The 14,004-nt window shown below is 41.3% G+C and overlaps 1 long non-coding RNA gene across 2 annotated transcripts; it reads left to right on the plus strand.

Moving 5' to 3' along the window:
* The first annotated feature begins 929 nt into the window (after positions 1 to 929).
* LOC122458025 lies at positions 930 to 11,367 on the plus strand. Of its 2 annotated transcripts, none has more exons than XR_006277843.1 (3): positions 930 to 1,396; positions 2,719 to 2,884; positions 10,380 to 11,367. It is a non-coding gene; the product is annotated as an uncharacterized LOC122458025 (long non-coding RNA). The 2 variants fall into 2 exon arrangements; XR_006277842.1 differs by having other exon boundaries at positions 932 to 1,396; positions 2,664 to 2,884.
* The last annotated feature ends 2,637 nt before the right edge of the window (positions 11,368 to 14,004 follow it).

Consider the following 14,004-nt stretch of genomic DNA (forward strand, 5'->3'; position numbering starts at 1 on the left):
TTCACTGGCCTCTTGGCTCCTCTGTGCAACCTGCTCTATATCTTTAGAGCTTTGTGCCCCTAGAAGGCTATCCTGAGTTTGGTCCAGAAAATCCTCAGTCTCTCGTATACAACGCAGGGTCGTTACCTGTTGCTCCAGACCTTCAATCTTCTCTTCCAATATGGAGACCAGCTTGCACTTTGTACAGACAAAGTCGCTTCTGTCCTGTGGAAGAAAGACAAACATGGCACATCCAGTGCAGGTCACAACAGCTGAATCCCCCCCTTCCATATCACCTACCTACTATGAGCTTCCTCAGAGACGTTGGCAAGATGTAAGCCTCACTGGGCTCACTCCAGGCGAACTCCCAGGCAAACTCCTGCTGTGAGCTGCTCTGCTGTCCCCGCTGCTCAGCTGGTTCGCGAGGCTCTGGCTATTTTTAAACAGCCAGGCTTCCCTGACGCAAACACACAGACACCCTAATGCCCGCCCCCTGCAGGCTAGCAGCCAATCAGACACTCACTCAGGCTCCCTCCCAGCAAACACACGCTCGGATACTTCCTCAGCAAGCAAACACACACACTCGGATACTTACCAGTCCCAGGCAAACTCCTGCTGTGAGCTGCTCTGCTGTCCCCGCTGCTCCGCTGGTTCGCTGCCGCTCCGCTGGTTCGCGAGGCTCTGGCTATTTTTAAACAGCCAGGCTTCCCTGACGCAAACACACAGACACCCTAATGCCCGCCCCCTGCAGGCTAGCAATCTTATGGCCAGCCACAGACAGAGATGGTTTGGGTTGTTCCTGGGTTTGGCCCTTGTGACAGTCTGTATCTAGCTTTTGCAAATTCCTACAGGAGGCCCTTCAGTCCTATACACTCCACCGTGGGAAGCAGCAAAGGAGAATCCTCCAGGTCTGCCTAGAGAGGCCTCATTGAGCAGCCATCTTGGAAGGTACAGAGACATGGTGGGGCTAGCAACAGCCAATCAGAGTCCAGTAGGCTGACAGATCAGTTCCTTGCTGGGTCTAGAACAAGGTTTCTCTCTGGCTACAGGTGATTGAAAGAGAGCCACAGTTGGTTTTCTGGCTGTATTTTGCATAGCTGGGTTTGCTAACCCTGAGATAAGGGTGAAGCTAAAGAAGCCTGGTGGCAAGAGGCCCAGGAAAAAGCAGCAACAAATTGAATCAAGAAGCATGTGGCTGCTGTTTACATAGTCCCTGAATTGGAAGCTGGAGTAGTTGGCGGGTGGGTTTCCCTACCAGCCACAGGTAAATCCGAGAAAGGGTTTGTTTGAACTTTGATGTGGTTGAAAGGCCAAACCACTGAAGACCCCCACCAAAGTTGGCTAGCAGCCTGCTGGGGGCACCAAGGGTCAAAAAGGGCTACAACACTACACCCTGCCACATGGAGGTGCTCCAGAGGTAAGTGTCCCATTACATGTCAGCACACTTGTTGTACTTGCGCAAGCCTTGCTTGAGTCAGAGGGACTATGCTTCAAAACAACACGGGGGGTTACACAGTGTTTAGATTAGCTGATCAGTTGTTATAACTCAGTCTGTTGCAGCCCCACTGTCTTACTAGCTCAAGCATCAGCATCGCTCAAGCTTCAATCCACGCCTCAATCCCACAGGTTAGCTAGCTTGAGTTTAAAGCACCACTTAACTTGAGCCAGAGAGCTTTGTGTGTGGACGGGAGTGGATTTAGGGGGTTGCACTTGAGTTATAACTTGAGCTAACTGTGCTGTAAAGACAGACCCTTAGCACATAGTCAGTGTGCCCACATGTAAATATAAATAGAAGTTTTCAGGAAGTTTCTTTTAACCCTTTCTTAGTGGCTTAACCAGATTATTTGTTAAATACTGTAAAAAAAAATTAAAAACAACAACAAAACATAGCCCTTCATGCTGTCCCTGGGTTTGTAGTCTCTAAAATATTATCCATCTTGAGCTCCTGGACAGCTGGGTCCAATTTTCCAAGGTCACTTTGAATCTCTCTTCCCAAGATCTGGCAACTCATGTAAATAAAACTGTATTACAGCAAAGCCTGCAAGCATCTCTGTAATGTTTGTGTCAGCATTTCCATTTAGATTCCATGTTTCAGGGAGTTTATAATGTACAATAGGCACTCTGGACTAATATTCAGCATGTAAAGGATTGGTTTCAAAAATGTAGAGGGATTTTTTTTAAACAAAATTTGATTTCACCATTTTATTGTTATATATTAAAGTTTTACCTGGAGATTTATTATTATTATTTATTTATGTATTATTTTGGCTTTTAATGACTCAGATCAGCTTTCATTTACAAATTAAAATAGAATGCATATCTAGTTCAAAATATGTGCTAAGTGTTAGGGTGGGGTGGAAAAGAGTGGAATAGCCTGTTTAATAAGGTATAGGATTTATTTTTCATAAATATTGTTTCATCACATTATGATCCTTGTTTTTAAAAATCCATGTATTTACCCAGTAAACTCTAATGGCTTCTTCAGAGCTGTAAGGGGCTATTGATCAACTATACACATTTTAAAAATACCTAAGTGCACCACATATTGTATTGTCTACTGCCATGTAATGTGTTTAGAGAAAAAGCATAAATGAATCTTTACAAGAAGTAGCTTGTTATCCTGCAGCATGTCAATTTCCATTCAATTTTATAGGATTTTTAATTTTTTTTTGTTTTCTTACAAGCTGCTGTTTGAAAAACAAAACAAACAAACAAAAAACATATCCCTTCTTTCAATAGTAGGGTGCCAGTCTTGTCATCAGATCAGTGCAGATGGACTGTTGCACCCCAGAACCCTCCCCCTGCACACTAATTTCAATGGCACACCATGTGCTCATAAGGATCTGGCCTTGTGGAACCCCACTGAAGTCAACACAGCATTGCATGGGATCAAGGGTCTGCCCAGGTAGATGTGGTTGCAAGATCAGGGCCCAAGTTTGTGCTAAAGATTGACAAAAGCAAACTCGTATATAGTGCTTTGGGTGAAGTCCTTTCAGACATCATTGACTATATATGGTGCAATGATAAATTCAATGGGACAATTAGGAAATGGACTGTCCCCTTTACTTTGCATTGCTTTGCTTCTTTCAGTTTGTCTTGAGTTCTTAATGTTAGTTAAAAATAGAGTTTTTTGGCATTCACTGACATACATGGGAAATGAATATGCTAACAGGAAAAATAAACTTCTCCAAGATGATGTTTTTATCCAGGGCAGCAATCTATCTGAGGACAGATACAACAGGGAGTGCTTACTCTGCCAGGACCATATGGTTGGCTTTAGGGGACTAACAGCTTTACTTCTCTCAAAGTTGGAATGCCGCCACAAGATTGGATAGTGAAATCATGTAGACTCAGTAGGGAAAATTGAGCTTCCTTTTAGAGAAAGAAGAGCTTGTTAAATTAAAGCAGTTGCCAAATCAGTAAGCTGACCCAGGAGACAGAAAATAAAAGCAAAAATGCAGAATGTTGCTGCCTTTTCTTTAGAAAAAAAAAACCCCAGCACTGCTGTTCTCTTTGAGGGGAACTGTCTCACATTTATAAGGTATAAATATTTTTGTATTTAAAAAATCTGTTACAAAGAAAAAGAAACAATATTTTATGACATTTATTTGAGATGTCAGGGAGGTAAAGGTGTAGCAGCTTTGGGCGGGGGCGGAGGAACACCATTATGTTTAATTTGATCTAGGACTGGAGCAAGCTACCTACCGTAATAGCCCCTTCTTAAAGGCTGATGGAACTGGTAAGTTTTGAAGCAGCCTTGAGTGAAAGCACTGTTCAACTAGCTGGCTGTTCTATTAAAGATTTGTTAGGCTAAAACAGAGGTGGGCAAACTACAGCCACATCTGGCCCACAGGACCGTCCTGCTTGGGAGGCTAGTCCCCGGACCCTCCTCTGCTTGTCCCCCTACCCACGCAGCCTCAGCTCCTGCACCGCTGGTGCAATGCTCTGGGTGGCTGAGCAGCGCAGTAGCAGAGCCGCAGCCTGACCCAGTGTTGTGGGCAGTGTGGATGTAGTGCCACCAGCCACCGGTGCGCCAGGCAGTGCGGTAAGGGGGCAAAGGGCAGGGGCATTGGATAGAGGGCAGGGGAGTTTGGGGTGGTGGTCAGGGGGTGGGGGTGTGGATAGGGGTTGGGGCAATCAGAGGGCGGGGAACAGGGAGGTTGGATGGGCAGGGGTTCCGGGGGGCAGTCAGGAATGAGGGAGGTGTTGGATGGGGCGGCAGGGGGCAGTGGGGGAGGGTCTGGGGGTGGTCAGGGGACAGGGAGCAGGTGGTGGTGGGTGGGGCAGGAGTCCCAGTGGGGCTGATGGGGAACAGGGGTGGTTGGATGAGGCAGGAGTCCTGGGGGAGCCATCTGGGCAAGAAGCGGGGTGGGGTCGGATAGGAGGCAGGGGCCAGGCCATGTCTGGCTGTTTGGGGAGACACAGCCTCCCCTAACCAGCCATCCATACAATTTTGGAAACCCGATGTGGCCCTCAGGCCAAAAAGTTTGCCCACCCTGGGCTAAAAGATAACAGCCTATCTAGAGAGGGCCCCCAATGCCTTCTCTAATTGCTTTGTTCTCATGGGTCACATTGATTTAGAGATGACAAATGAAGCAAAGCAAGAGGAAAGATAGCTAGAGACCAGTTTTAGAATTGGACTGATTGACAGACATTTTGAAGTCTTCTATCATAGTTGTGCAAGTGATGAAGGACCATAGCATATCAAAAGTCTTGTTGAGCGGAACTGTTCTAGGTGGCTGATCTCTTACTTAATATACATTGTTCCCAATCATTTACAGAGTCATTTTTTTCTTGATACAAAAATTATCTTGTTAATGTGTAACTTGGATCTAGACTGAACTATTTATTGCCATTGAGATAGATTGAAGTCTTGCCAAAACTAGCACCCAGTCTTCCCTGTTTGAATTTTGGCTAATGTTATATGGTGAGGTGCTTCAATCCACCTCATAAGTTATGGTCTGAAGTCCCCCCTGGTTGATAAAAGGCAGAGAAGGTAAGGTACTGTGTCCATTATTGGTAAAAATGATGCATCTATCCCTAAAAGATGAGAACACCATGTCAATTACTCTTCTAGAAGCTATGGTGAGTTCTCAGCTGAAGGAAACATCTCTTGATGGTGTTTCTTACTCATCATTGTATTTCTAAATTTCCATTTTGGGAAAGGCCATAAAGAAAATGATAGTTCCGTCAGTTTTTGAGAGTCCTCAGATGTCCTTTATCTTAGTAAAAATGCTTACAGACCTACGAATGAGACACAAACTGCAGTGATTGCATTGCAGACAATACCAAGCTGGGAGGGAATGCAAGTGCTTTTGAGGATAGCATTTTGTAAAATGACCTGGACAAACTGGAGAAATGATCTGAAGTAAATAAGATGAAATTCAATAAGGACAAATGCAAAGTGTTCCACTTAGGAAGGAATAATCAGTTGCACACATACAAAATAGGAAACGACTATCTAGGAAGGAGTACTGCGGAAAGGGGTCTGGGAGTCATAGTGGACCACAAGCTAAATATGAGTCAACAGTGTAACATTGTTGAAGAAAAAAAAGCAAATATCATTCTGGGATGTAATAGCAGGAGTATTGTAAGCAAGACACAAGAAGTAATTCTTTTTCTGTACTTTGCTCTGATTAGGCCTCAACTGGAGTATTGTGTCCAGTTCTGGGCACCACATTTCAGGAAAGAAGTGGACAAATTGGACAAGGTCCAGAGAAGAGCAAAAAAATCATTAAAGGTCTAGAGAACATGACCTATGAGGGAAGACTGGAAAACAATGGGTTTGTTTTGTCTGGAGAAGAGAAGACTGAGAGGAGACTTAACAGTTTTCAAGTACATAAAAGATTGTTACAAGGAGGTTCTCCTTAACTCTGAGGATAGGACAAGAAACAATGGACTTAAATTGCAGCAACTGAGGTTTAGGTTGGGCATTACGAAAACCTTCCTAACTGTCAGTGTGGTTAAGCACTAGAATAAATTGCTTAGGGAGGTTGTGGAATCTCCATCATTGGAGATTTTTAAGAGCATGTTAGACAAACACCTGTCAGGGATGGTCTAGATAATGCTTAATCCTGCCTTGAGTGCAGGAGACTGGACTAGATGACCTCTCGAGGTGCCTTCCAGTCCTATGATTCTATGTTTAGTCAATAACCTCTGTGTGGCAGGCAATGGTCATATGTCTCTGCTGATTTTCCTAGATCTATCATCTGCCTTTTGATATAGTTGACTAAAAATATTTAATGATATGAGTGCAGTCTAGAGTAGAGGTAGATGGTGCTGCTCTCGAATGGTCCTGTTTTTTTTTCTTAGACATCCTAAGGGGTTATATTGCGCAACTGAACCTCCATTGCAATGGTCCTGTCCTGTGGGTTGAAAGAGTCTGTTTGGTAGATCCTCCTGCTCAAAATATATGAGCCTATTGGGAGGGTTATATGGAAATGAGGTGTGGTACATCTATAGCTCCATAACGTCTGGTCCAGGTGGTGCAATAGATTGAATTGCAAGTGCCTCCATGAGTTTTAGGCTCAGATGAGGCTCATTCTGGATAAGATGGCACTAATGTGAGATTGGGAGAAGCAGCAGGCAATACTGGTGATTCCTGGCACCCTTGACTGAAGGAGTGCATACCTTATTTGCAACTGTAATCTGGCATATGGGCAGCATCTGTGTTATTTATTGGTGCTCAAGTAGAGCAGTAGCCAGAAGTATGTTTCCATTTGCACTTGGTGAGAAGAATACATCTTTTTTTTCCAACTCTGCACATGTCACAATTATTCATGCCTTTGTCACCTTGAAATGAAATTATTATAATGTGGGCTTCAGCCCAGAAACTAGTGCAGAATGTGACTGCTTGATTATGAAAGGCTATGGCACACAGGAAGCACATTACAACAATGCTCAGAAGTTCAAAGTGTGGCTGATGAAGGCTTAAATGGTTTAGGCTCTGATTTCCTGAAGTTCTGCCTCTCTCTTCATGAAGTCATGTTGTACATGACTGGATTCACCTCACTAAAAGTGGGAGAGAGCTCTTGGCAAGGCAAGCTCTGTAATAGTCCATTGACTTTGGAATTTATTCCAACCCCTTTAATCCATTCCAAGCCCAGATTTGTTAACCTTAATTGAAATCTCAGGGTTGAATTATGCACTTAAAACCATTCCCTGAGTTAAGGGGTAGTTCACCAGCCCAAGGTAATTTGAGGGTAAAGTGCCTCTGAAGGCTCCCTTCTTCCACCCAAAGGTTGGGGAGGGGTGGAGTATAATTTTGGATACCCTTTAATAGGGCAGCATACTGCACCAATATGTCCAGCCAGCTTTGCTGGTCAGCATGTAGGAACGTGTGGTGCCGTGTTTTTACTTACCCACTGACTGCTTCTTACTTATTTGCTTCCAGGGGAAGTATCTCTGGCTTCCTGATGCCCTCCCCTGGGAGTCTGCACTGTGATTTGGAAAACCTTAACTAGAAATTAATCAAGTAAGCCAGCCAATAACAGATTAAAAAATCATGGTAGCAAAAAAAAAAAATTCAGTTTGAGGGGCCCATTTTAAGGGGTTCAGTGGGCAATGCATGTTGATGGTTAGGGTCGGGCTCTTTGGGCTAGGTTTAGGCCTGGGGACAGTCTGGCTTCCCAGGGTAAGGTTAGGGTCAATAAGAGTAGGGATCCTCCAGCTAAGATTAGGCCTGTGGCCAGGAGGGATCTCAAGCTAAGGTTAAAGTGACTAAGGATGGTCCTCTCGGAGCTAGGGTAACACCTGGTGTGTCATTAGGGCTCTATGGACTAGGATTCGGGTTACCAAGGGTAGTGATCACCAAGATAGGGTTAGCGTTACCAAGGGTCTGAATCCCAAGGCTCTGGTGAGACCTGGAACAGTTAGGGCTGCCTGGGCTTGGGCTAAAGTTAGTCTTACTAAGGGTAGGAGTCTCCTGGCTAGGATTAGTTACCATGGGTAGGCAACTCTGGAGCTAGTAGGGCTCCCTGGGCTAGAGTTAGGATTACTAAGGGTAGGAATCCCCAGGTTATGAATAGGGTCATGAAGGGGAAGGACTCCCCATGCTAGCTTTAGACCTGGGGCCAATAGGCTTCCCGGTTTAGGATTATGGTTACTAAAGGTAGACCTTTCTGGGCTAGGGTTATGCCGGTGGCCACTAGAAATCCTGAAGTTACCTATTATATTATAATTTGATATATATGTTATATGTAGAAACATCTTTTAAATAGGACTCAATTCTTTTGAAAAGCTTGTTGGAAACTGTTGTATTCTATTTCCTAGTTTTATATTCTGTGGTAACAAATTACAGCCATCAAAAGCACTATGCAGGAAGTCATACTAGATGAACATGATGGTCCCATCTGACCTTAAAGTCTTAGCCTATGAATAATGATAAACAGTCAGCATGTTAGCATAGAGAACCTTTACTATACGAGAGATAGTCTAAAATGATGAAATAAAAAAATCATAAAAAAATTGCACATGTACAGTGTTTAGAGACTGCTCCTGGGCTGACAGTGTTCAGTTCCAGCATCCTTAATTGACCTGTGTTCATAGTTGTAGTCTATCAATAAGAGGACAAACAGAAATATAAGAAATGTTGAGGACAAAATATCTGAAAATTTAGCCGGCCATTTCTGTTCATGCTATTTATTTATTTATTTATTTATGTTTACTGCTGAGATTGTTCTTGACCTCACAGAAACTCAGTGTATACAACATGTCAGACCTTTGAGTCATCAATACTAGTAACAAAGAGATCACCTTGAGCAAGAAAATGCAAATCAACTGGAAAAACACCAGCTGGCCCTAATCTGTCAATGCTGCAGTAGACACTGTCCCATGTCTGAGACTTGTTAGGAAAATAATTTAATAAGCAACTCCCCACTCCTCAAAAACAAACAAACAAAAACTTAGCAGATATGACCCATGCAAAAGGATTTTATGGAATAACTCATGTTTTAAAGCTGCTACACTGGCAATCGAATAATAATTTTGTGCCAAACTTTTTTTTTCTCCAGAATTCATTTCACTTGCATAAATTCCAAGTAATTAGGCTCTAATGAAGCTTTTTGGTGAAGTATTACAATTAAGATTTACAAATCTCTGTTCTAGGGCTAGGGTGAAGCCCCAGTGCAGTTGATGGTCCAGCCTATTAGCTTTAATACCAGCTATATTCCAACTGTACCAATAGCATAATGTGTTACAACCACTTGATCCCGATAATCATGGATTCTGTGTCCCAGCCCTCTACCAACACCAGCCTCTGGGCTACCATTTGTATACGTGCCTTGGAGATTTTCTCTGTGGCCCTTTGGGGAGTGGGATGGGGTGGGAAAGAGTAAGTGAAAATCTGCTCTGACCAGCCACAGTAGGGTGACCAGTTAAGCTGTGTCCCAAACACTTCCTTACCACTTAATGCCAGATCCTGCACCATTTAAATAAATGAAAGACTTTGAAAAGATTTAAGTGGAAGTTAGATTAGAGCCTATGTTCTTATGTATTTCTCCAAAGATTTCTTGTGGTTATTCCAATGTGTGTTTTCATGGCTTTTAGTCACACGCTCTAGTGAGAGAGACAAATTAAGCTGGTAAAAAACCCCTCCTCCCCCAATCCCTCAAAAGCATGGCCTATTCTTAGAAACAAACTGAAACCAAACATTGAATTTCAGAAAGTTTTCCAACCCTGTGCCTCACTGCTGGATTTAGAGAGAGTTACAATCATAGTTAATTCTAATTGCAAACTTTGGAAGAATGGCCTCAACACTACCACAGAATTTTCAAAAAGAAAAGGAGTACTTGTGGCACCTTAGAGACTAACAAATTTGTTAGTCTCTAAGGTGCCACAAGTACTCCTTTTCTTTTTGCGAATACAGACTAACACGGCTGCTACTCTGAAAAGAATTTTCAGTTGACACTTATTCCTTAGTCTCTCTATTTTTTTTAGGAAGTCTGGGATTAATATCTTATTATCCTGATGTTTAAATTTTATCAGGTGTATCACACACCGTGCTTGTTTTGGGGGTTGTTTATTTCTTAGCCTGTCATATCCCAGTTAAATCTACCATATCAGCTTCTGGGATCAAAAGTTCAAGTGCCTAAAGCAAATGATGAATGCTGGTGTAGGAAGTCTGTCACCATTACTTATATATGGGAGGAAGTATACCTCAAATGTAAACACAAGCAACCTAATTTGTTAGATCAGTGGGTCAGTCACTTTTTTCAAGCTTTTAAAAACAAAACTATACTAATAATACACAAATGTAAATATAATGAAATGAATAAAAATGTAATTTATAAAGTTGTATAGAAAACTCTAAATAATTGCTTTAAATCTGCTTAACAATAAGAATAATTTATAAAGTGGAATTCTTGATTATCACATTAATGTCACATTTTCTTGTACCTTAGGTGACAACTGCTATTCCACACAAATCAAAGGCCAACTAGCTAACATTTTTAGCCATCTGCGATTGCAGTCTTAAACCTACTGCATCATCTGGAGGACTTTTCCTCTAGTTCCTTTTATTCTTTCATATTTCAGGTGCTTACTGTTAACTTTCTTTCCTGATGCTATAGTATCTGATTTATTTTTACTGTCTATTGAGAGAGTAATGTGACATATGTATCCAGTACATTTAGAAATCAAAGAAAACATCATTGTGTTTGTTACATCTACCATAAGTCCTGTATGCAGTTTGTACCTAAGTCAAAAATAGCATATGTCTACAAAAACTCTTCTGAAAATGGTGTGCCTATGTTATTAGATCATACTTCAGTTTGAGAGTGGAAGGATCTGAAATCACAGCAGCCACATCTATCTGATTTTTTTTTCTGGTCAGATAATAAAATAAGTAAAGAGCTGTGGAGAACTCAGAAATTTTGAGTCACCCAGGTTCATGGAAACCTGCACAGTGTCTCCACCCACTCACTTTTGTTCATAAAGATTTGTACCTTCTTATTTATTCTTTGCTTTTTGCATTTAAGCAGCCTCTCAAAATGAAACTCATTTAGAACCAGTACATTGTGCCTGGCTTTAGGGCCAAAATCATCTTTATTTATTTATTTATTTATTTATTTTATTGTTTAAGTTTCTTTTTTTCACCACAAACCCTAAATTACCATTTGTTTGCCCAAAACTTAACCTAGGTTTCCTAAGAGGTTTGCAAGCCTTCCAGAGAAGGCCGAAGTTCTGGTTTTCTAACCAAAACCTGACCCTGATCTTTGGGGTATAGTTATGGAAGATTTTATAATCTTTACTGCTGAGACATTTGTACCATACCAGCATGTGTTTTATGCAGGTATTTCAGACTTTATGCTTTCGGCTGAATACCTTACATAAGAAAAAATAAATTATTAAAATGTCTGTATGTAATATTAGTGCACCAAATGTCACAATAATATTCTGACACCTTAGAGACTAACAAATTTATTAGAGCATAAGCTTTCGTGAGCTACAGCTCACTTCATCGGATGCATTTTCCGATGAAGTGAGCTGTAGCTCACAAAAGCTTATGCTCTAATAAATTTGTTAGTCTCTAAGGTGCCACAAGTACTCCTTTTCTTTTTGCGAATACAGACTAACACGGCTGCTACTCTGAAACCTAATAATATTCTGCTATCTTCTAACATAAGAAAACTTGGATCTTGCTGTTTGAGAAATGTAGTCCAAAATGTAGTTTCAACACATTTCTAAGTTAAAAGATATGTTAGTGGAGAAATCCTTTTGTGGTTGGGGGTTGTTCTTACATGCACACTGGTGGGATAAAATAAACCCATTATCATAGCTTCCTAATTTCTTGTATCATGATAAAAAGAAAAGGAGTGCTTGTGGCACCTTAGAGACTAACAAATTTATTAGAGCATAAGCTTTCGTGAGCTACAGCTCACTTCATCGGATGCATTTGGTGGAAAAAACAGAGGAGAGATTTATATACACACACACAGAGAACATGAAACAATGGGTTTATCATACACACTGTAAGGAGAGTGATCACTTAAGATAAGCCATCACCAACAGCAGGGGGGGGAAGGAGGAAAACCTTTCATGGTGACAAGCAGGTAGGCTAATTCCAGCAGTTAACAAGAATATCAGAGGAACAGTGGGGGGTGGGGTGGGAGGGAGAAATACCATGGGGAAATAGTTTTACTTTGTATCATGATGTGGTTGTTTGAGGCTGATAGGTTTTGCAGGGAAATCATTTCAAGATTTCCATGTAAAATCAAAAATGTAGTACTGCCCAGTACTGCTTGCTTTATTCATGCAGGTAGTCCCACTGACTTGGAATCGAATTAAAAAATATCTGCAGTTTAGCTCCAGGCTGTGAATATATGACATTTATTGAATATGTAGTGCGTAACATCTGAACTTAAAAGTTGTGTGAATCTTCCTGCTTTTTGTGTCTTTCCTAGACTCAAAATTTGTCACCAAATGGTTTACAATATTCTGGAAAACCTGGATTCAGTCTGAGCAAAGTTCAGATGAGTTTTGAGTGAAATAACCAGTAAACTGTTTTTAGAATGAATTGGATAACTTACTGTTTAGGGTGCTAGTTATATTCAACTTTGACTATAACGTTTCTGTAGATATACAAGGTGACAAATCAAGAAGGTTTGTTTAAATACTTCTGTAGCAGTTAATTCAGACTAAATTCAGACTTGCATTTCTAATTGGCAGGAAAAACTCAGTCTTTGTCACTGTAAAAAATAATTCCTATAGCAGAATGACATCATAGCTCCAGAAGAATTATTAAATTCTATTCTAATAATATTAAATATTATTAAATAAGACTATTGGACAACAAGCTGTACAAGCGGACCTCTGGAAGCTTTATACATGTCAAGTAAAGTTTTTACTGGGCTGTTTTTGTAAACCCACTGAGCCTTATGGGTCTGTTATCGCTCCTTCTCTTTGTACTAGTGGAAGAAAGTGACCTTAACAGACTGTATCTGGCAATCTTCCTGGTGTACGAGGCATGGTTGGTGTGTGCCTGTGCTCTGGCTATTCTTAGCCGTTGAAGTGGTCTATTGCTGCTAAAGGAGATCAGACTGGATCATTTATTCTGGGTGCTGAACTAACTCCTAGTCTGTTCCACAAGTGCAGAGCTGCAAAGATGAGGAGAGTAAGCTTTCTCTCCCCTTTTGGGAGTGCCAAGAACAGCTCAGCTAAAACCAAGAAATGGGTTCAGTTTTGTATTTTCACATGGAAAACAATGTGCTTTGCATTCTTTCTCTCACTTTTGCAGACACAATTTTCATGGCAACAGGTACAAATGAAGTAATTAGAGATAAGGTGCAAATATTCAGCCAGGATGTATTTTTTTTTTACAGCACAACTAATATATACACAATTTGTCTGCACAGAAGAGAGATTGGGCCTCAGCTCAGTTGAGGGAGCACTAAAAATACTTGCAGTACACACTGATTATAGTAAATATCTAATTATCTGATACTCACAGAAGGGAGTGTGGTTGTGGGACATGGATTCTGGCATAGTAATAAACTCTCTGGTTTAGGAGAGGTAGAGTATTCATTCTATTAACCCCACTAATTTCTGAAACAATCATGAAAACTGATAAATGAGAAGATGTGTGTCCACATGGATTAGTCTTGACACAATCCCGGGATATAATTATGCTGCTCAGAGGACCCTTGGTCTCTACAGCTCAACTTTCTTGTTTGTGTGCTCCACAGTACAAGAAGACTTGTGGTTTGGAACCCACAACAGTGTTCAGCCCAAGAGAACAAAAATGGGAAGAGACAAAATAGAGATGGAAAACTGGCTTAGTTTTGATTTTGCGAAGTAATTACAAAAAAGTAATGGTTTAGATCTGGGGCCCATTTTTTTCTTAACCCCACATTTCTTAGAAAGTTGACTAAATAATAGGTCAGTTTTTAAGTCCTGGTGGTAGAGACACACAGCAATTCATGCATATGTGTAAAGCCAGAAGAGTTCAACTACCCCACCATCAGCCACTGGTTAAAATTGAGACCTATTCAGTTAATTTCAAGTCTTTGCCAAGACCTGCTGTTGGTG

The sequence above is a fragment of the Dermochelys coriacea genome, chromosome 11 (genome assembly GCF_009764565.3).
Source record: "Dermochelys coriacea isolate rDerCor1 chromosome 11, rDerCor1.pri.v4, whole genome shotgun sequence".
NCBI lineage: Eukaryota > Metazoa > Chordata > Testudines > Dermochelyidae > Dermochelys > Dermochelys coriacea.